The sequence below is a fragment of the Pan troglodytes genome, chromosome 22 (genome assembly GCF_028858775.2).
Source record: "Pan troglodytes isolate AG18354 chromosome 22, NHGRI_mPanTro3-v2.0_pri, whole genome shotgun sequence".
Lineage (NCBI taxonomy): Eukaryota > Metazoa > Chordata > Mammalia > Primates > Hominidae > Pan > Pan troglodytes.
The window spans coordinates 10,932,263-10,955,125 of NC_072420.2; the positions used below are offsets into that span (position 1 = coordinate 10,932,263).

The 22,863-nt window shown below is 42.0% G+C and overlaps 1 pseudogene; it reads right to left on the minus strand.

Annotated features, from left to right (window-relative positions):
• Positions 1 to 316: 316 nt before the first annotated feature.
• LOC129138350 (protein FAM27D1-like) lies at positions 317 to 1,568 on the minus strand (annotated as a pseudogene).
• Between the last annotated feature and the right edge of the window lie 21,295 nt (positions 1,569 to 22,863).

The window sequence follows — 22,863 nt, forward strand, 5'->3', positions numbered from 1 at the left end:
AAATCGGATCTCAACGGGAGTCCGGAGAACACAGCAGGCGTCCTGAAGCTCCCCCTCCCTCGGTGGAAGTGGGCTCAAGCAGCTCCTGAGGACAGGACCCCTGGGGATTTGGGCCTGGGACAGGACGAAACACCCGCGGCCCCCTCTCCCACGCCGCCCCAAACAGGACCCAGGATCCAGCCGCCGCCGCGGCGGCAGCAGGAGCATCATGGCCGCCGCACAGTGGAGGTGATATTTAAAGGGGACGTAGCCTATCTGTCCAGAGTGGAGCGCGAATCGGCTCTGCCAATGCGCATGCGCGAGGCGCGAACGGTTTCTCCCGTCACAGTGGTTCCCACGGTTGTCTTAGAAACCAGGCCCAGAGGCTCGGCAGAGCAGGAGCCCTCCGTGGCAGTGCTTGGGTGTCGAGGCTCTGAGGCTAAGGCCTCACCTCTCCACGGGGTCAAAGGGAACGTCTCCGGATGCCAGGAGTCGCAAAGGGCCGACCATGATGATGAAACCCCAGGCGGAGACGGGGGAAGCAGCACGGGATACCAGCCTCAGGCCTGCACGGACGGTGTTGGTTGGGGTGAGTCTCCCCCAAAGTCGTGCCACGGTCCGTGATCTCGATGACGGGTCGGCCTGCGTGCCCCTGGGCTGCTCTCCTCTGCTGTATGACTCTGTGTGTGTGTGTGTGTGTGTGTGTGCGTGTGTGTTTGTCTGTGTGTGTGTCTCCCATTCTCTCTTCTCTCTCTGTCTCTCTGTCTCTGTGTGTTTTTTTTCCTCTCTCTATGGATTTGTGTGTGTATTCCCGTGTACGTGTGTGTCTTTGGCCGAATGTGCCCTTTGCGCCACAAAGCAGTTCGTGGCATGGCGGCCTGTCTTTGGCCACCCTCTTTCTGCGTCTCTGCCTGGGTCGTGTGGCCGGCTGTCAATCGTTCTCACCGTGGAGGATCCGCTTGGGGTGTGTGAAAGCCTGGCCCACGTGAGGAGATGCGTCGCTTCCGGAGCAACTGAAATCTCATCCCCATCCTGTGCATCCTCTTTTCTAGGATCAAGATGAACACACTGCAGCCGAGGACAAGAGCCCCAGAGGAACTCTTTGTCCCACAGGAGAGCAGTGGAACAAGAAAAGACGCTTTTATCTTTTCACGGCTCTTCTCTGAGAAATGAAGCCACTCCACGATACAGTCAGCAAGAGGAAACCGGGAATGGAAGATGGCAACAATCCCTGTCACTGGAATGCTGGCCTCTCTGGACAAGCCACCCTTTTGTAACCCCACCCTTACGCCCGTGGCAGTGGCACGGTGCTGTATCCTACCTGGGCTTTGGCCTCTGCTCTCTCCTCCCTCTGGCTCTGCCTCCCCTATTTCTCAGGGGCCTGGATGCCTTTCGCTCTGACCGAATGCCTTCAACAAAGATGACTTCCCAGTCCGTAAGGGAGACACTTCCTGGAGGTCCGTGTGATGATCGTTTCTCTCTCCAAACCTGTTTCTGCTTAATTGGGCAGGTATCATGACCCAGGAGCTCTTGGCTTCCATACGTGTTTCAGGCAGGGAAGCTTCCTTCTTCCCCACGTTTCCCCTCATGTGTGGGTGGATTGCCTAGAATGAGCGCTATGAGACCGTGACTGGCCTTGTCTTCCAGGACAGGTGGTGTCCCATTTCCTCTGCATTTCCTGTCTCATTCTTGAGGGACATCCTCTCCTCTGCTCCTGGGTGGCCTGACTCCCTTGATCTTCTGGAAGAGCTGATGTGGACTTGAAGCCCCATCTGCGACAATAAGAACACAGTGACTCGTGACTATGTCTTGACTGAAATGCAGGCCATGAATCTAATCATTATGTTGAAAAGAGGTGTTGAGCCTGCGAAATGAAGGCATGTCTGGAAAAAGAGACACAGCAGTATGTTACAGCCAAACTATAACCTAAATCCCACGAACGTATGTCATCCCACCTGCTATTCGTTTCTGTCAGAGCTGTCACCCAGTGATCTACAAACGAGAAAGGGGAGCAACAGCTTTGAAAAGAAATGCTACCTTTTGGGTAGTGAAGGCCGCTATGTGGCTGATACCTCATGCTCCTTGTGTTATTTCCACCCCTTCGGTGGTACTCCATGAATTTCACCCCACATCTGAGAAATGGCTGGTTCAGCAAGCTAACAGCATACAGATCCTACTCTTTTCTATTTTAACCAAAAATTTCCTAAGTGGTATTCCTTAAATCTTGAGCAAGTACGATTCCTTAAATCTTGAGCAAATCTTGAGAAAACTGTGTCCTACTAAAATTAAAAGGTATTCTCCTGGGAAGTGGGCCCTATGTCTATTAAACATACTTAGCAAAATCTCTTGCTGTGTCGGTATTTCCAGAAGGTCCTTAGCACTCACCAGGAACAGTGGTTGCCTCTAGGAATGAAATGGGATGACGGAAGACCTGGGGAGCCGTAGCAGAAGGAGACACTCATGATGCACCTTTTGGCCATTGGTAGTTATTTTCCAAATGCATGGTGTGCCTTGTATTGAACCAGAACTAGTAATTATAATACCTTGCATTTATATAATGTTTTGCAGCTGTATTAATGTCTTCATATCAGTTCTCTCATTTGAGTCTCTGTTGTTTGCATGAGGTTGCATTACCAGCCCCATTTTGCCACTGAGGAAATTGAATTCAAAGAATTCAAAGGGCTTCAGAAATTTACTATGAGGAAATATTGGAGGCCAAGCTAAAACATAAGCTACCAAACACTCAGCAAATCTTTCTTCCACCACACCACATTACTCTCAAGGAGGAGGGAGAGAAGAAATGAGGAAAAAAAGCCAAATTTTTTCCTTCAAAGGTAAGTAGTTAGAATCATCAGTTTTGGAATGTATTATCAGTAAATGAACCAAGGTGATCTTCCTGAGGCCAATTTAAAATCTAATTCAAATTATTTTAATTATTAAACAGTAAGATGTCTTCCCTTTACGTTTAATTCAACAAGCATATAGAACAGCATAAATTTTAATTATCTGAGAATAATTAGGAACACATTTCTTTCCTATCACTCTTAGGGCCAAATCACATTTCTAAAGTGAAACCTAATCTAAGAACTTTCCAATACAATATCATATAATTAGGTAATTTAAAAATATATTTTGAAAATGAAATCTCTAAGCATCATTCATTAACAGACTCTGATATTCCCTTCAGTCACTGTCATGGCTAAGAAAGCAACTGCAACCCACACACTGCAAATATGAAGGACCACGAAAGGCACACAGGCTCTGGTTTGCATAGTGAAGATGAGCGTCTGTGTTCCTAAGCATGAAGGAGGACCACATGAGTATCCTGGACACCTACTGCATGAATGTCTTTGCCCTTTCAGGTCTAGGGACCTGGTAACCATTTATTATTTGTACTCTGATTTTCTTCCATTTCTTTCTCCAGTCCATAAATGTAACTTAAGTGACTTATTAACACTGATGGTTTGATCACCAATAGCAAGTTCCAGTTTCAGTCTTAGTGTAGGTACCCTTATTACAGACTTGAGATAAAGTCCAGGGCTAACCACTCTTACAAATTTACACTTTGCTAAAGGGTACCTTGGGACAGAGGGAGTGCAGAGCAGAGAAAACTTACCTGTGCAACTGAGAAGGCCACTCAGGCCACGGGGACAGGGCAGGAATGCTCTCAGGAGTGTCCCCTGAACCTAAACTTGATTTCACGCCATCACCTTCCGCCTCTTAACCAGCATCTCCTGGACAGTCAGCCGAGTGTTTCCATGATACCAGCCATACCTGATGCCAGGAGACTCGCTACACTTGGAAGATCTTCAAGGTGGGACTTTCTGTCTTGTTCAGTTTTTCATTCTCAGTAGTCAACACAGGACCTTATACTTAAAGGAAATAAGTATAATGTCCTAACAAGTGCTTCTGGAATAAATGATCATGGCTGAAATGAGCATTTGAAATGACGATATATCTAGAAAGAACAGAAAATATACACTGGATGTATTTTAGGTGGCTGAGATTATCGAATGGGAAAATAGTGAGATCTTACAATTGAATGGGTATCATAAATGCTTCCTGTATAATATCTGATTTTGCCCTTATCACAAAGAATTCATACAACCAAAACTATCTCCCTAAAAATGTCTTCCTAAACATGAAAACAAATTATTTGACCTCATAATGCCGCTTTTTACCCCAAAGTGTCTGACCCTTTCACTAAACATTACTCGGTATTAAAGAGTATAGATATAATTTCTCTGAAATTCACTGAATATGATTTTCAAATGCTGTAATTCCTAAAAATAATATCTAGGCTGCCTTTAATTTCTCATGTCAGTAATAATTAATGTCCCTACGAAGCTTATGGGCAATCAGAAACATTTGTTTATAACATACTGAAGAATTTTTAAACAACCACAGAATATGAATATAATAAGATATTGTGAACTGAATCTTGGAGAAGCAGGATTTAAAATAAGAGCTATCTTTGAGGCTCTAGCACCTACAAGAGACACCCTCCCTCTCCACCGTGGATCACCTGTCTCACCCGTGTGAGTCTCCACACAGAAACCAGTCACGGCCCTGCCTTTGCCCCCCTTGAAATCACCCAAGAGGATGCTTCAAACTCAGGCAAGCACAACTGATACTCACTATGCATGCGACAGCAGGGGAGTGACCTTACAAGAAACTAATGGGCCTCGCTTCCTGAGAATCACTGTCAGAGCCCATAACATAAGATAAATCACAGCCAAGGATTTTTGAAAAGTTTCCTGATGAGAGAACCATGACCTTTCCAAGGGTAGTGATGGATTGATCAGGGCAAGCAAGAGGTAGATTTTTTAAAACAAGCCTGGCAAAAAAACAATTATATATATCTACCAAAGTTGGCTAGAATACCTGGCTGATGTCCCAGTCAGGAAACACAGGAAAAGGTTACATCTGTAGAAAAAAAAACAGCTTGTTAAGCAAAACAATGCAGTCAAAAACCAAGCTCACTGTAAGAAATGCCGCGTGGGCCAGCGGGGACGGCCATGCCGAAAGCGCTCAGTGCTCTTGAAGCTGGGTGGCAGGTGTTTTCACACACAAAGGCCTTCCTTGCTCGGGCCATGGGATAAGCCTTTGAGTGGAGACCTAGCAAGGAGCTTTGAAGTTTGCGTTGGGGGTGGAACGTGGCAATCCCCTTAGACAGCTCTCCCTGGTGTGAATTTATGAAGCCCCATGCAGACTGTGACTTTTAAAATAATCACTTAGTTGGTTTTAGCACATATGGCAGGTTTCATTACAGGCTGCCCCTTAACGAGCATTGTAACCTGGAGGAAAGAATCAAAATTCTTTAGTCACCACCTAACTCCACATTCATTACCTTGTTGCCCAGGGTGGAGTCCAAAAGCGGCAACTGTGTTTATTTCTCCATAGAAAATAAACGTTCACCAAGGCACGTCTGTTCTATTACTTTTTTATTCTTAACTAGACCGTTAATATAATTGTTGGTTGCATTGATTTCAACTTCCCCACACGATGCAATCGGCTTTCTGCCGTATTTCAATCACACTAACCAAGAGAGACATCAGACGTTCAAAAATAGACTCTGGACCAAAACCGAGGGCAGGGGAGAGGTGGGCGGGCCAGGCACAGCTGTGCTGAAGCACTGGTTTGACATGTCGAGTTGAAGTGTTTCTACTCAAAACACCTGTCTCCCTGCCAAGGTGAAGGCTAGATGGTAAAAAAAGAAAGTTCCCTTTTTTCTGATAAACTAGGCTCTCTCCATAGGAAGTACCCTGAAGGTCCCCAGCTCCGACTCCGAGAGCAGAGCCCAGACTCTCCTACTTTGAACGGACACGAGCTCTATGCCTCTTGGGGTTTCTCTGCCTGCCCAGTCACCCTGGATAACGTGCTTGCCCTAGATTGTCTCCTAGGCCAAGTCCTCTCCAAGTTCTTGGCCCTTTGTCCTAAGGTTGGATCTCTTCCTCTCGCTTCCCTTGCTCCGAGCTGTGTCTCTGGATACACCCCCTGCAAACTACGCTTCCTGAGCTCGGCTGGCATCTGGCTGTGTTCAGCAAATGGGAAGCCCAGACAGGGGACTGGAGAGCAGGAAGACGGGAGAACAAGGAGATTTCTCCTCCTTCAGCAGCCACAGCAGCAACGGCGTGTCCTCCACAGTTAACTGGAAGAAAAAGCCTGAGTCCTGGTCTCCTCCTGGGTTGCCAAAGGGTCTTCTCCTTAGACATGTAAATACACAAATATTTGCATTTTTTAGTAACCCTTTAAAGATTTAACTGCCGGAATTTAACACCAGTAAAAACAAATGTAGCAATATGAAATTGCAACTCACTGAGGGCATTACGATTCAGAAAGTGAATAAATGCGGGGCCAGCTCCAGCCGCAGCGCACCTGTCCACGAGTCCGGCCGCAGCGCACCTGTCCCCAAGTGTCCACCTCTAAGGCAGTGTTCTTCAACACGCACCACGCGCATCCTCGGCTGGGCATTTCCAGAGGGAGCAAGTCTCTGAGAGGCAGGTCTAGCGCTAAGCTTTCAACAAGTCGCAGGCTATACTTCCGAACACAAAGAAATGAGAATGACTTCACATCTCAGCAGAGCTAAAAGCAGTAGACAAATAAGCAACGATGAGATTTGGTTTTTTTTTTCTTCCCTCTTTCCGGACACTCACTCCTGCCTTCCATCGTACCGTCCTGGAAACAGGAAGAAGGTGTGTATCTTGGTACAAGCATCAACTATGCACAGGTCCACTTTAATGGGGGAAAGGACAGGGAGTGAGATAAATAAATATGATGCGATGTCTCCAAAAGAGGAACATTACACTGAGAACATCCATACACGGTTCAAAATTGCATCCATATTTAGTTATTACTTAGAAATCATCAAGGAAATAAATGCTTTCTTTTTTTTTTTTTCTAGGACTTCTTTAAAGAGAGTTTAGGGAAAGCTTTCAGTTATATTTTCTGTCACCTTCCACAATTTTAAATTGGATGAAATAGTGGGAGACTTTGTTTTTATGGCTTTCTCCTTTCAACTATTGTAACAAACAGCTACCTATGCTTAGCATGCTTAAAGGCTGGATGGGACCATCTCTATATTATGGCCCAAACAAAATTGGCTTCTGGAACAAGTGTGGCTGTTTTGAACTCGATCCACTTGAGTCGGAGATGAGGTTGACAGAGGGAGGACCAACTGTGTATAAAGCTCCTTTAGGGAATATCCTGCTAATGTGATCTACATTTCAAAGTGGAAACCAAATATTCACTGCCACTGGAGTCTTGATATTTCTGGGATTATCAAAAGTACTTTCCTCTGACACAGGAGATATCATAACTTGACTTGGGGTTGAATTCAAATGCTGCCACAAAATAGCTGTGCATGACACCTCATCTTTTTTTCATCTTTAAGATGAAGTCCTGAAATTTCAGGATACTTCCAACTTCAAAACGTTCATTCCATGCAACAGAAAGGCAACATGTTGATGACTCCTGTCCCGAATCATATTCTATCTTGTACCTTTCTATCAGTCGGTAAAACTGCAGATGCTGACTTAGACAACAAGCTTCATATCATTGACTACCAAACAATGTCCGGTTGAACTTTGTATGAAGGGGTAGGTTGGTAAACACCTGGCCAGTGCGGTGAAGTGTGGCTGGTGTTGGAGGGAAAGGAAGAGGAGATGACAGTCACATTAGGAAGCTGCTCTGCCCTGAGATGAGCTCAGTGATTCACAAAACGCCATCACCAAACCTGGCACCTACTGCCAGTCCCCAGTGACTCCCTGGGTAATAAAGAAATTCCGGGGCTCTTAAGAGTCGTCATCTGTTTGAGGGGTAGCTCTAATGTGCCTAGATCTAAACAGAACCACTTAAAATGCCGACAGAATAGAGAAACCTGTAGTGGAATCCCCTGACTTCCCAGCTTTCTAGGGCCTGCTCTGAAGATTCTGGTCCTGGTCCCCACCTACAGCTAAGAATAGATTTCAGAGGCCGAGGCAGGTGGATCACGAGGTCATGAGATCAAGACCATCCTGGCTAACACCGTGAAACCCCGTCTCTACTAAAAATACAAAAAATTAGCTGGCTTGGTGGCGGGCGCCTGTAGTCCCAGCTACTCGGGAGGCTGAGGCAGGAGAATGGTGTGAACCCAGGAGGCAGAGCTTGCAGTGAGCCCAGATCTCGCCACTGCACTCAAGACTGGGAGAGAGAGCAAGACTCCAACTCAAAAAAAGAATAGATGTCAGGTGGGCACAGGATCTAAACTGTGGACTAAAGTTGCCATTAGAGGCTTGCTCTGAAATTGCTTTACAATCCTGTACTCTTTCTATCCACCAATGGGATATGAAACTTTACGTTTAAACTCAGTATCACCCTTTCATGTGAATTCAGAAATTCCAAGTTGGTGATCATTTTTATGTGACGTTAGCAACAATTAAACTAACGTCTCTTTGCCTGGACTTCTTTTCCAGAAAGTGTCCTATGTGGTGGAGGGTGGAGGAGTGAAAGGGGGCTAGGAAGAGAGTGTCTAATTTAGTCTTGAAATAGTACAGTGGCTTCAATACTGTTGTGTACAGGGATCTTTACTGTTTTACATATTATTTCATGTGTGCATGGGCTCAATTACTTTTGAAACAAATTAGCCAAAAAAGATAACTGATGCTTAAGCCTATCACTTAGCTAAATACATATAAGAATAGCTGTATTTCATTAGGCATGAAGACAAGAATAAGGATGAGATCATGTCCTTGGGTGAAGCAAATTTTGGCTTAGTTCTCTATTGAATATTTTATCAGAGGAATCAAAAAGTTGAGAAGATTCCGTTCTGCCATGTAAACTAAAAGCCACCCAGTAGATGAGAAATTGAAAACCACAAAGCTTGGGGAAAAAAATGAATGCTTTAGAGCATAAATTTTTCCATTAAATTATGCCAATAAACTTAGGACCTTGAAAGTTACTATGCTCAAATATATTTCAAAAGGAAGAAAATGCTCTTTTCAAAGTAGGGACTAGAAATTGAATGTATAGAGTAGCGAGATTTTTTAATTCCACTAGCATAAATAAACCAATTTATTACTGCCTATTAATTCAATATCAATCTGTTTGAATTGAATGTACATTTATTAATATAGAAGATACCTTTGCAAATTACTCAATTAAAATAAAAACAAGCCTAGGTATATGACTATCTCTATATTTTCTAAGCTTTCCAGATGCATACTTGTTTTCCCACTGGTTGTGTAAGAATACCAAACATTAATTGAGGGTTGTTATATCAAAAAGAGTAAGAACAACTCCTGAGATTCGAAAGCCATGGGAAGTTGCTGAGCTCAAGTATTCATCTCATACTAGTCAAAGTTAGGGATAGTAGAAGAGGAGGGGTTGGGTTAAAGTGTAGGAACCCATGTTGCTGCAATGATTGGAAGCTCCTAATTAACAGGAACTATGAAGTGGAATAAAGTGAACTTATCATGGGGACCCTGGTGTTCCCTGTAGTGCTTTCTCCTCCTCTCTACTGGACACTCTTTTTCTTCTTTGTCTTTTTCCATTCAATAAAAGCAAGCCATTTATATGATTCAATAGACTGTGGATTGAGAATCAGAATTTTGGAGTTGTTAGTAATTAACAAAGTAATTATCCAAGCATTTAATTTCACTGGACATGATAGCAGTTGAAATGATGATTTCTTGTTATTCCTTGATTCTACATTTAAAACACATTATTGTCCCATTTTATTTCAAGGAGGAATAAAATAGGAGAGAGAAATATAAAGCAAAGGGAAATGAAGAAAGAAGCTTAAAATGAAATGTGAGACATAATCCCAGGATTATCTTCAGAAAAATTCTTAAATCTTAGTTTGGTTGTGTACAGGTTAATCTATGTAGGCCCTCCTTCTGGGATTTTCTTATCTGTAATAGAAATATTGATTCCACTATGACCTCTGTCTCTCTTGGCTGTTAGAACTCCAGATGCCAATAATGCAGGAAAAGGCACAAAGTGAACATTTTTGTCAAGAGCCATGGATACAGCAACTGCTCACTATATGGTGAAGGGAATACCCTTCTCTGTAGCTAAAAGATGACTCAATTTCTAAGTTGTTATTTCCACAAAAATATCACATTCTTCCAACTTTCCATCATCATCCACTCCTACCCCAGTGCAACTTATGCAAATGTCAGCACCCTACACCACCCCTTTCCTACACCAACCCTTTCCTACACCAAACCTTTCCTACACCAACCATTTCCTACACCACCCCTTTCCTACACCAACCCCTTCGTACACCAAATCTTTCCTACATCAACCCTTTCCTACACCACCCCTTTCCTACAACACCTCTTTCCTACATCAAACCTTTCCTACACAAGCCTTTCCTATACCAAACTTTTCCTATACCACCCCTTCCCTACACCACACCTTTCCTACACCACCCCTTTCCTACACCACCCCTTCCCTACACCAACCCTTCCCTACACCACCCTTTCCTACACCACCTCTTTCCTACACCACCCTTTCCTACACCACCTCTTTCCTACACCACCCCTTTCCTACACCACCCCTTTCCTACACCACCCTTTCCTACACCACCCCTTTCCTATACCACCCTTTCCTACACCACCCCTTTCCTGCACCAACCCTTTCCTACACCAACCCTCTCTTCCTGCCTGCTCATCATTCCCTCTTACACGTGTGTGGTCTCATTCACCCTGTGCTCCACTCCCTATCCCTATCCCTCACATGATCTAACTTACAAACCAGGACTCCTTCTCTTTCACATGCCCCAATCCTTCCACCATCCCCACCCAAATCACCTCCCTCAATAAATACACAGAAGTTGGCCAGGCGTGGCAACTCACCCATGTAATCCCAGCACATTGGGAGGCAGAGGCAGGCAGATCACTTGAGGTCAGGAGCTCAAGACCAGCCTGGCCAACACGGTGAAACCCTGTCTCTACTAAAAATACAAAAATTAGCTGGGCATGGTGGTGTGTGCCTGTAATCCCAGCTACTTGGGAGGCTGACATGAGAATCGTTTGAACCCAGGAGGTGGAGGTTGCAGTGAGCCGAGATCGCGCCACTTCACTTCAGCCTGGACAACAAAGCAAGAATCCATCTCAAAAAAATAAATAAATAAACAAATACACAGAAGTTATGCAGACAGCTGCACTATCATGAACAGATAACACATTAACTAACATTTTAGTAAGGACACACCGGGAGTGAGTGTTCAGTGGCTGGAGCAAAGGAAGTCATGGAAATAAGTCAGTAGAAACGTTCCAGTTTTGGAAACATGGCATCATGCATGAGATGGGATTTCCAAGACTAGGAATCAGATTTAGTTTTCTTAGGCATGCTGGGACTAAGCATCCTTTCATAACACCAGTGTTTGTGGTATTGGGAATCCCAGTGACCTCACATTGCAATCCTTCATTACCATCATGTGCAAAGCAGCTTTGAAGATGTCTCTGCTCTGAATTGCATTGTCTTCACAGAAAAGTGTGGGGAAGATCCCACTTCTGAGGCTGCAGGACACACAGAATGACCTTTCCTCTGCCATTCCCTGTACGGTGCCATTGGTTGCTTTAAACACATTTTTATTAGAATTGAAACTTTAAACATAGCCTTGCCAGTAGCTTCAAAAAGACACCAGCTAATCTACAAGCATATATGGCCCACCATTTTCTCAAATAGCAATGAGAGTAAAATAAATAGGGTAATATGGTTTATCATTGCCTCAAGCAATGTGCAGAATTGTTAATAGTAGTAATTCCTCTCCCAGAAGGAAATGAAAAATTTAAAATACGTGAAGCAGCCTTAACAACGACAACAACAAAAGCTAACAATGTATTTGTTTTTGAACATCTGCTAAATTCTTTCCCACTATTGCAGCCGGAAGCTATGCCACGCACAGCCAGATAATGTGGGCAGAGAGCACAGAGTCCAGGCACTGTTTAAATGCTGAGATAAGGGAATGTGAGGGCTTCTTTGCTTCAAATGTCCTAAATCAGCTTATTTTTAATTAGCAACAATCATCATACACACACACATTGACATTGAAGCTTCCATAATAGTGTTCTTACATTTTCAATCTGGTTAATTGAATGAGAAAACAAATTCTCCTACTAGATATGTGCTCCAAAGTGAAATTTGTGTTTTCTGTGGGATGAGGAATGCTTTCAAATGGAACATTTCTTGATTAAAGAGCCTGGACCATACAATTCATGTTGTGGGGAGGAAATGTGGCTTCAGAACATAATGAGAACTGGTTCGGTCTGCAGCTTTTCCCGTTCTCATTACGATCTTCACTATGAGAACAGATTCATATTATGGCATTTTCAACTCCTATTGTCAGCTTCTGACACAATATGAGGTATTAGGACAGTAACTGGGGTGATGCCCAGTAAGTTCTGGCCACAAATCCTACACCAATATTATGGTATGCTTCTGGAAAGAGAAAGTACTTGGACATATTGGCAAATCCCACCAGTCACAGAGCGATAAACAGGGAAGACTGGAATACCAGCCAATCAGATCAACAGATAGGATTTTAAAACACCAAGAGTGTATCACTTTGCATCTTGGAAAACAGTGACTATTTAAATTCTGATCTTGTATTCTCTAACAAATGAGAACAATGAATGTTGCACCCCAGGACATGCTCAGGACCAAAGCACAGTTCAAATTCTGGAAGGACATCACCATGATCCTAAAGTGGGAGGAAAAGCCTCCTCCCCAGTCCTCAGCAAGGACATCACCATGATCCTAAAGCGGGAAGAAAAGCCTCCTCCCCAGTCCTCAGCACTGGACATAGCCAACAGCACACTGGAGTAGGTAGAAGGCAGTAAAATAGCTACTGAAGAGCCACACATGTTTTGGAAAGCAGGTGTATAGTTTGCAACAGTTTTCTTTCCAGAGATACGATTTCTTTTTTATATCAGAGTTTACAAATTTCAGACCCAGTGTTGACTTCACTTGTTATTAGCTTCTGTGTGCCTTTTCCTCATTCATAAAGTGAAGATAACAGTACCTGCCTCGCATACCTAACAGAATCTTGGCAAGCATTAAATGAGATGGTATATATGCAAGCACTTCGATAAGTACAAAGCGTCTTTACAAACATGACACAGTCATTTAAAAATCATCCTTAAGTTAGGCACACACTGCAAAGTGAGGCCTTATTTGAGGATGTTGTTATAAAATTCATAACTGAGGCCTCCAATTTCAAGGCAAAGTGGTGACAGAAACCTGTGGTGTACAAAATCCCATCGAGGCAAGGGACAGGTATGGGACAGAAGGCTTCATGCACCCCTTCAGGCATGTCCTCTGCAAGCCTCCGGAGCAGGCCCAGAAGTCCTTCTTATGTGCTCTGTGATTTTTCCTTCCAACCGCTTCCCTGACATGGTTGAAAGATGTGCACACCAAGGAAGATAATGCAAATGCTACGATGTAGTCACTTTGTAAATGCTGCAATGTTGTCACTCGCCACGCCAGCCAGCACTGGCTCTGGGAAAATGAAAAAGCCTCTGACACATTGAAACTTAGCAGCAACATTCTAATTGGGTTGAAGACAATATTCTTAATCCTCCCTAGAAAGATCAAATTAAATCAGCAGCAGGCTCTGCCTGACACAGCTCTGTGTCACTGACTGTTCCGAGGAAAAACCTAGAGAAGTCTGCAGCTCTTGACTTTGTAACTCGTGTCTTTCTATAGATATTCAGTGAGCAGTGATAAGACATCCCTGCATAAGGATTAGCTCAAGACAGGGAAACGCTGTTAGAGGAGAGAGGTGGAGAACAGACACACATTTTGCCTGCCATTTAATTCAGCTAAAAGCCATCAAATTTCATGGCTAAACTTCAAACAAGACTCAGTCTGAGCTTTGATTTTCCTTCCCTTTTCAGCAAGGCAACACATCTGTATATTTCAGCCCAAGCAGCTATGTATTTTAGTGAGTGTATAGTAAAAGCAGATTCTATTAATCATTAATAATTCAGAAATTAGGGGTGCATCCATTAAAAGTTCTACTTAATGTCAGTTAAAACTCGAGAGCAGTGGTTTGCAAACTTGACTGTGCATAAGAAACATCTGGAAAGCATAAAAAATGCAGATTCTAGGGGCCCACCTGCAGAGTCTCATTGAGTAGATCTGGAATGAAATCCCAGAAATTGTGTTTTTTAACAAGCACCCCAGGTGAAATGCATCCCACAGTCTTTCTATCTTAATGCGATTTTTATAATCCAAATTGCATTTAAATTTTTTGAAGAAAATGGAAGTAGGGAGACAATCCAAAATGCATCTTGACAGTTTTGTAGATAGTCTTTCTCTGGCTTTTAGAGATTTTAAATCAAAATTTTATGGCATATCAAGCCATAATATGAATGCTTTTTTTTTGAACCAAACAAATCAAACAAAGAAAAGATGTGTCCTCAGAAAATTATTCAGCTCCCCCAAAGCAAGCTTCTTTTTAGGTGGGCTATTTCAAGGAGCTGAGTTTCATATGCTCGTGTTAACAATCTTAGCCACATTATTTAATTTAAGCATAAGCTTTAAGTTTTTGCATTCAGAATGGAAGTATAAAAGTCGTGCAACCAACTCAAGATGCTCACATATCCATGGCCTATTCAATCAACAGTGAAATATGACTTCAACTGTTCTGCAATATGAACCCCAATATTTGCCATCATAGTACCTACATTTTTTTTTTATTTTAAAAGTCCGAGACCCTAACTACTAACTTTACGTAATAGTAACATTAAGCGCAGCAAATCTAACTAGACCAATGGTATATAACACTAGTCTGTATAGTAATTGCTCTTTTCAAATCATCTTCTTCTTGGTCTTGGGAGGAAATATTACATTGTCTTCAGCAACTTAGAAATCTGTGAGGTATTGTTTTGTTTTGTTTTGTTTTTTGTACTTGAAATTGGGTTTTACTTTCTACAGTTTTTAAATTTTTTTTTCTTTCTGCTTTTTCACTAGGCTTCATAGATCTCCCTTGCACATGTGCAATTTTGCTGTGAGCCAGAAATTTGCATAGTTCATTCTTTGAATTTGGGTCTCATGCTTTCTGAGGTTGGCTTGTTGCCAAAACTTTCCTTTTAAATTTTTAGCTGTTTTTAAGGTCTAAATTCTCATTTCTAGCACTTTTAATCAGGGACTTCATTTTTTTCTCCATTAATAAAAATTTTAATTTTCTACTGATACATAATGGATGTACATATTTTGGTAGTACATGTGATAATTTAATGCATTCATATAATTTGTAAAAATGAAACTAATGTAATTGACTATCCAACACCTTAAATATTTGTCTGTTTTTTATGCTAGAAACACCTGAATGATTATCTTCTAACTATTCTGAACTGTACAGTAGCTTGTTGTAAACTATGATTTCTGGGCAAGACCAGCTCCACGGCTACATGATCAGTGTGGCTGCAGAGACAGGCACTTGGTTTTATGCTCTACTTCAAAGTCTTAGAATTCTTAATAATTTTTGAACAAGGTACCTCACATTTTCATCGAGCCTTGTAAAGAGTGTATCCAGTTAGTTTCCTTAATAATATCGAGGTGTGATATTTAATGTTTCTTTCAATAAACATTACCAGTGTGAATACGCTGCTCGGTGTGGCCATAATGCACTAACACATTTTTGCTTTGTACCTATGTTATTGCCAACTACTGAACTAAAGAAGGGAATAAAGATATAATCCTTGCCCCCAAAGCATTGCAAACATATTGGAGGAACTTAGTGTCTCTGTATCAGATGGCATGCATTAAATATTCCCCATGAATACCCTTCCTGAATGCATAGTCACAATTTTATATGAATTTATTCATGCACTAACAGACACATTGTACCTATTATTCTAAATGCGTGGAGGTTGGGATGATGTCTAAAACTCAGGTCATATCAGGCATTTTGTATCATGGAAAAGAACAGAATGATTCACTATCTAGTTGATGATGGTGGAGTTGGGTGGACGTAGCTACAGCGGTTCACAGTGGCCCAACGACTCTCTGGAAGTATTTTTCAGTAACACCAGGAGATGACCCTGAAGACGCAAATAATTTTCTCTCCCTCCGTTTGATACGGACACAGGTTTATCCATTAACAGGATTCCGGAGCTAATCAGAATTACCTCTGATTTGGGTTTTACTCACACACGTGCTGGAAATCCATGCATGAGCTTTGTGAGAAACGGCACAAAGGAAACCAGCCTGAAGTCTGCAGGGGCCACACAGTGCGAGCCAACAGCAGAGCTGACACAGATGCCAGAATGGTCAAAAAGGAACATTTACAAAGCAATTATTGCTATATCCCGCATCTTCAAAAGGTTAAGTAGAGGCATGAGAGATTAAAAAGGCCCAAACTGAACTTTTAGGGAAGAAAACTACAGTTTCCTGAGGTCAAAAAATACACAAAGTGGAAATTACAGCAGATTAGACATTGCAGGAAAAAAATTGTAAATTTGAAAGTGTGGCAATAAAAACTCCATAATGTAACATAGAAAAAATAATAGTTAAAAAAACTGAGAGCATTAGTGGGGCTAATCACAGAATGGGAGACTACTCCAAGTAGTCCAATATACATGGAATTAAAATCCTCAAAGATGGAAAAAGCAGAAGTATTAAACCCACAGATCCCAGAAGTTTAGCCCCAAACACAAGAACCAAGAAGAAAACGACACCAAGACATGTGAAAACCAAATTGCTCAAACCAGAAATAAAAAGAAGACGCTGAAAGCCAGGAGATGTGGGAGAGGGGAAGTCATGTATATATATATATATATATATATATATATATATATAATTATTTTTTTTTTGAGGAGTCTTGCTCTGTCGCCAAGATGGGAGTGCAGTGGTGCAATCTCCTCTCACTGCAACCTCTGCCTCCCAGGTTGAAGCAATTCTCCTGCCTCAGCCTCCCAAGTAGCTAGCACTACAGGCACCCGCCACCACGTCCAGCTGATTTTTTTTTTTTATATTTTTAGTAGAGATGGGGTTTCATCATGTTGGACAGGCTAGTCTTGAGCTCCTGACCTTGTGATCTGCCCGCCTCAGACTCCCAAAGTATTGGGATTACAGGTGTGAGCCACAGCACCTGCCTAGTCAGATTCTACACAGAGGAATGAAGATAAGGATGACCGTCTATCTCTCATCTCAAACAAGGGAAGGGAAGAGACAGAGGAGCAAAATCTCTCCAGGATTGAAAGGAAAAAAGTCAACCTAAAATTCTCTACCAGAGAAAATATCTTTCAAAGATCCAGGTAAAATCGAGTTTTTCAGACATATAAATGAAGAAATAATTGGTTACCAGCAGAACACACCACAAGAAATGCTGCAGATGGTGGATCCAGGAACATGGTTAGGACTGAATTGTCCTCAGGGATTATTGAACTAGTGTTTATCTTACTCCTAAATGAAGTGGTTCCAGTGGGCTGTTTTTCTTAATGTTTCAGTTTATGTTCCCAATGTTATAATTTTGTAGTTTTCACAAAACCACTAATAGCCTTTAGCCACCATTTCTCACACTTACCACTCTCATTTTCTGTAACAGTCCCTCTTTTCTGTCCTAATTTGCTGCTTCTAATCAGTGGCCCTAGAAACCAGATAAGAACATGTATTCGAAATGCGAATAAGTTAAAATAGCCCCATAAATTGTACCATAGATTTTGTGTGATATACTTAGTCACTCAGAAGCTTTTTCCCAATCTATATTCTGAAAAATATGATATAACAATTATTATAAGGAAAACTATTACATACTGAATGGCCACTGTGTGTTAGTCATTATTCTAAATATTTCATTTATTATTTGTAATCTTTTTTATGGACTCTAGATTCTACTTCCAGAGTATATAATGTGTATATAAAGAGACAGAATGATAAAGTGTTTTTTTTTTTCTTTTTTTGTTTTTTGAGATGGAGTCTTGCTCTGCCACCAGGCTGGAGTGTAGCGGCATGATCTCAGCTCACTGCAACCTCCACCTTCCTGGTTCAAGCGATTCTCCTGCCTCAACCTCCCAAGTAGCTGGGACTACAGGTGAACACCACCATGCCCAGCTAATTTTTGTATTTTTAGTAGAGACGGGGTTTTACCATGTTGGCCAGGATGGTCTTGATCTCTTGACCTTGCGATCCACCTGCGTCGGCCTCCCAAAGTGCTGGGATTACAGGAGTGAGCCACCATGCCCAGCTGGTAAATTGTTTTAAAGTACCAGCTTTGAACACACACATCTCTGATTAAAAATCACGGCTGTGTTGCTCCCGAGAACTAAACCTGTGAACAGGTTGCCCAGGCTCTGTTATTTATGTAGGCAACCCCAAGGCCAGTACATGACCCTGTGATTACTGGAAGCACAGTATATGACAGGGGATTCAAATGGTAAACTAAGGATGTTTAGAATTTATTTACCTAATGTCATAAAGTAAACACAGGAACACTAAAAATTACCACTGACTTAAAAGTTATCTCCCGACTGACTTGTCACTTTGATCTTATTTCACCAAATCCAGGAAATAGAAAATTTCAAGTACATAAATCAGATTTCTCTGAGATACCTAGATTGATAATCGGCCTCTAATAATCTCCCAAGTATAGCAAGTGCCACACAGTTTCCTTAAGGAATCCCCAAAGTCAGCCAAGGAAATCAGAAAAGAAAATTGGGCCTAGCTGCATGATGAATGGGTTGGATTCCACCTGCCACTCCAAAGCATGCTGCTGGAATAATCTCCAGTGGCAGGGGCTTAGCAAGGAGCCATGACTCAAGTTCCACAACCAGCAGACATGCTGCTAAAATAACCCCTATTTTGGGCTGATCCTCAAGACAGTGAGAGGTGCACTGTGCAAGTTTGAAGGCACATTAATTTTATCAGTGTTCACTCAGCATTTTACTGGCAGCAGTCTGCAGGAATACCATGTCATTTTTGCTTTTCAGATGTGTATTGAATTTGCAGAAGGCCTCTTTTCCAAATGATCAATGAATTTCAACACCAGAGTCTTGGAGTCAGACAAGGAAACTTTCAGTACATAGGTAGATCTAACCCTTTGTTTGATTTCATTTGGACCTGAAATTAATATTGCTCTCATCACTGACACTGCAGTTCATGGAGTAAGTTATACTCTGTGGGGTTATTATGACATCCCTTTTCAGTGCAGCATCTCTGAAAGCTAAAAATGAAGAAGAGTGAAATATCTCTGAATACAAGCCAAAGAGTTACTCATTTCAATGTGTGTTGGGAGGATTTGTACTGGACTGAAGGCCAGGGACCAAGTCAACCCAAGAGGCCATTTCCTAACACCTCATATTGACTACTCATCATCTTCTTATACCAATTCCCACATCTGTCTTGTACCTTCCTTTTTCTCTTCTTCTGTCTTTGTGTTTTTCTCTATTGATCTGTTATCACGCTCTATTCTTTTTTCTCTCTCCTTTTCTCTTTTCTTCCATATCTTTGGCCCTTAGCACTTCTTTTTTTCTATCCTTCATTCTTTTTACTACTTTTCACATAATATAGAATTAAGTCTAGATGTTGTATTCATCATGTTTTAGTGTCCTACTCTTCTGAAAATTGGAGCAAACGAAAAGGTTTGCCCATGTCTGAAAAATTAAGCAGTTTTTCATGTGGCCCATGATGCTTTTCTTTACAGTCAATGGGCACTTTATGAGGAAGCACAAATACAAAGCTGCTTTTCATTCAGGGCCCCAAGAAAGTCAAGACTAGTTGTATTAGTCCATTCTCATGCTGCTAATAAACACGTACTAGAGACAGGGTAATTTAGAAAGAAAAGAGATTTAATAGACTCATAGTTCCTCAGGACTGGGGAGGATTCCGGAAACTTACTATCATGACAAAAGGGGAAGCAAACACTTCCTTCTTCACATGGTGGCAGGAAGGGGAAGTGCTGAGCAAAAGGGGAAAAGCCCCTTACAAAACCATCAGATCTCATGAAAACGTACTCACTGTCACAAGAAGAGTAGCATGGGGGTAACCACGCCCATGATTCAATTACCTCCAACCAGGTCACTTACACAACACCTGGGGATTGTGGGAACTACAATTCAAGATGAGATTTGGATGGGGACACAGAGCCAAACCATATCACTAATCTTAGTCTCAATTTTCCCGTCATCAGAATACTGTCAGCACTTACTCTAATACCCCATGCGTTCATGTCCCTTTTGTAATTCACTCTTTCAAAGGACATTCTTCTCTTTGGCTACACAGCCTATCTTTCCATCTTTTTTTTTTTAAGTATAACTTATGTAAAAACTTTAAGGCTTCTGTGTCTTTTCTACATTTTCACTGGCTCTCTGAGGGGTCATCTCAGGTGCCAATGAAGGCAGTCTTCAGTCTGGATTCCTTTCAAGGATATGAAAATTATCTCTTCAAAATACATTAGGTAATGTCTGCCTACTTTGGATTTTGTGACGGCTTGAAACAATGCAGTCCACATTTTAACTGACAAGTTTAGAGGTGTCAGTGGTATTTGAGCTTTCTGTGCCTCAAAAATTCACCATCTCACACTGTTCATTGTCACCAGATCTAATTGTGTCTCAGGTGACTTCATAATGTTCTCAAGGCCAGGTGCTGAGGCAGGAGGAAAGGACACACCCCAGAGGCAGGACTGTGAGTTTGAAGTCACCGCCAGCGTCTGCCCATTGCACTGTGCCCAGGACTCCTGTTTCCATGGCCTGGGCTGGACCATGCTGTAGCCCTGGGCACTGCCTGCACCTGAGAATTATCCAAAGCACTTGCAAAATGTGTGAATCCCTTGCCCTTAGCCTAAGGAATTTCAATTTATAAATTATTTCTGCCTGTGGGTCTCGAACATGGATAATTTTAAAATCTTCTTAAGAAATGCTGATGTGCAATCAGGGTTAAGGACCACAGAGCGAGAATGCCCAGAAGGCTTGGCGGAACTCAGATTCTTGGGCCCTGGGTTAAGGGCCACTGAGGGAGAATGCCCAGAAGGCTTGGTGGAACTCAGATCCCTGGACTCTGGACCATCATAGCAGTCACAGATCCAGGATGAGGCCACAGATGAATCCCCAGCTGAGGTGATGCTGCTGGCCTGGGACCACACGTCGAGGACCACTCAGCTAGAAGATGCTTAGCACTTCTCTGCCTCTTTTTAAAATTCCTTCTTCTGGGAAGAGAGACTAATCTTACCATTGAGTGTGGGAGAAGAAACAACATGATTAGCAGAATGCCATCCCCTCTCTCTTTTCAAATGTGTGAGCCTGGAGAGAGTTCTATTCAATGTGTGAGCCTGGAGAGAGGATGCTTTTTTATCCACTGTGAGGATGGCTTTTCAGGGCAAGCTCTGTCTGCATGTGCCAGGGGACAACCTCCAATTTTGTTCTGTTTTCCTTTGTTTTGTTTTGCTTTGTTCTTCTTTGCTTTGAGAAGCCTTAGCATAGACCTAGGGGAAGTGTTAGACCATAGAGCTAAAGTCATCTTCTTTGGCATGATTAGAATTTTCAAAATACATAACAAATATTTTAAAATTTTGATCTCCATTTATCTTTCTTCTGGGTCCTCTCTTAATATATTGTGAATGCAAGATGGAAAAAATTAGTGTTACATGTCAGCTTTCTAAAACCCCAACATAATCCTATCTCTTTTCAAATGGTTTCACTTCTTGGCCCTTTGAAAGCAATATAAACAATTTCACTGACTTAGTAAGCAGGGCTCTAAGAACTGAAGAGAAAACACGCCAATGCTGGATGGCATCAATTCTTTGAAAGAGGAAGGAGGCAAATAGACATGACACATCCACAATAAACAGTCGCTAAAATGTATGGTAATGCTCTGTGCTGCACCTCTCTGCAGGCTTTCACCTTATTTAGCTCCAATTTTCTAAGACTACTACAAAAAAATGTACAAGAGAGGCCCCCTGGACACTAGCTAGTAAGAGCACCAAATCACACATATTTATGGAACCCTAATTAATAATAATAATAGTTGTCTCTTCAAACCCCTGCTGTGAGCCATGTATTGTCTTAACCACCTTCTGCTCTGTATCATTCTACTAAAGTACCTGCATAAGTAGGTATTACTTAGTAAGGAAACTGGGGCATAGCTAGCTGGATTAATACCTGGCAAGAAATAGGAAGTGAAGATGGGATTTGCTCCTTGTGTGTGTGGGTGGAAAGCAAAGGCTCTTTCCGCAGTGCACTGTGTACGTAAACTTGCAGCCAAACACCGTTATAAAGGCTGTGAAAGATGCAGAGAAATGCAACACTTCTTATTAGTTTCCTAATCTCAAAATGCAGGTAGCCTAGTTAAGGAGATAAAATTACATATAAGAAAAATTAAGTAACAACACAAGATCTGAAGATTAATATAGTATCTTTGACTCCAATCTAAAAATATTCCAAAAATGGTGAAATGATTGGGAGAATTCCAAATGCAAACAATTGGAGTACTATAAAATGTGGTTGATCCCACAGAATCCAGTCTGCTTCAGGAAATACTTTTCCTAATTGGAGCCTCTGAGAGACTGAAATCCATTCTGCGAAGTGTATTCTAGCTCTTCCATAGTCTCCCAGTGACTCTTGCCTCAGAAGGCTCTGTTAATTTGGTTGATCACTTCTGGTTTTTCTCTATATTTCATATATTGATCAAATTTTGTAATACAATCTTCAGATCCGCACTACCCAAAAGAAAAACACGCTTCCTGCTATCATTTTTTTTATTTCCCTCTAAATAAGTAGGAGCATGGTACTTTGATCGATAAGAATGAAAAAAATTATTAGGGAACTTGCCATCATATTCCAGGAGAAATGGAGTATGGCATGCACCCAGCACTGACCTTCAATCAGAATTAAAGCACGTCAGAGAAAAGGAATTGTATAGAATTGCTGGGATCAAATGTAACACAAAAACATCGGAACT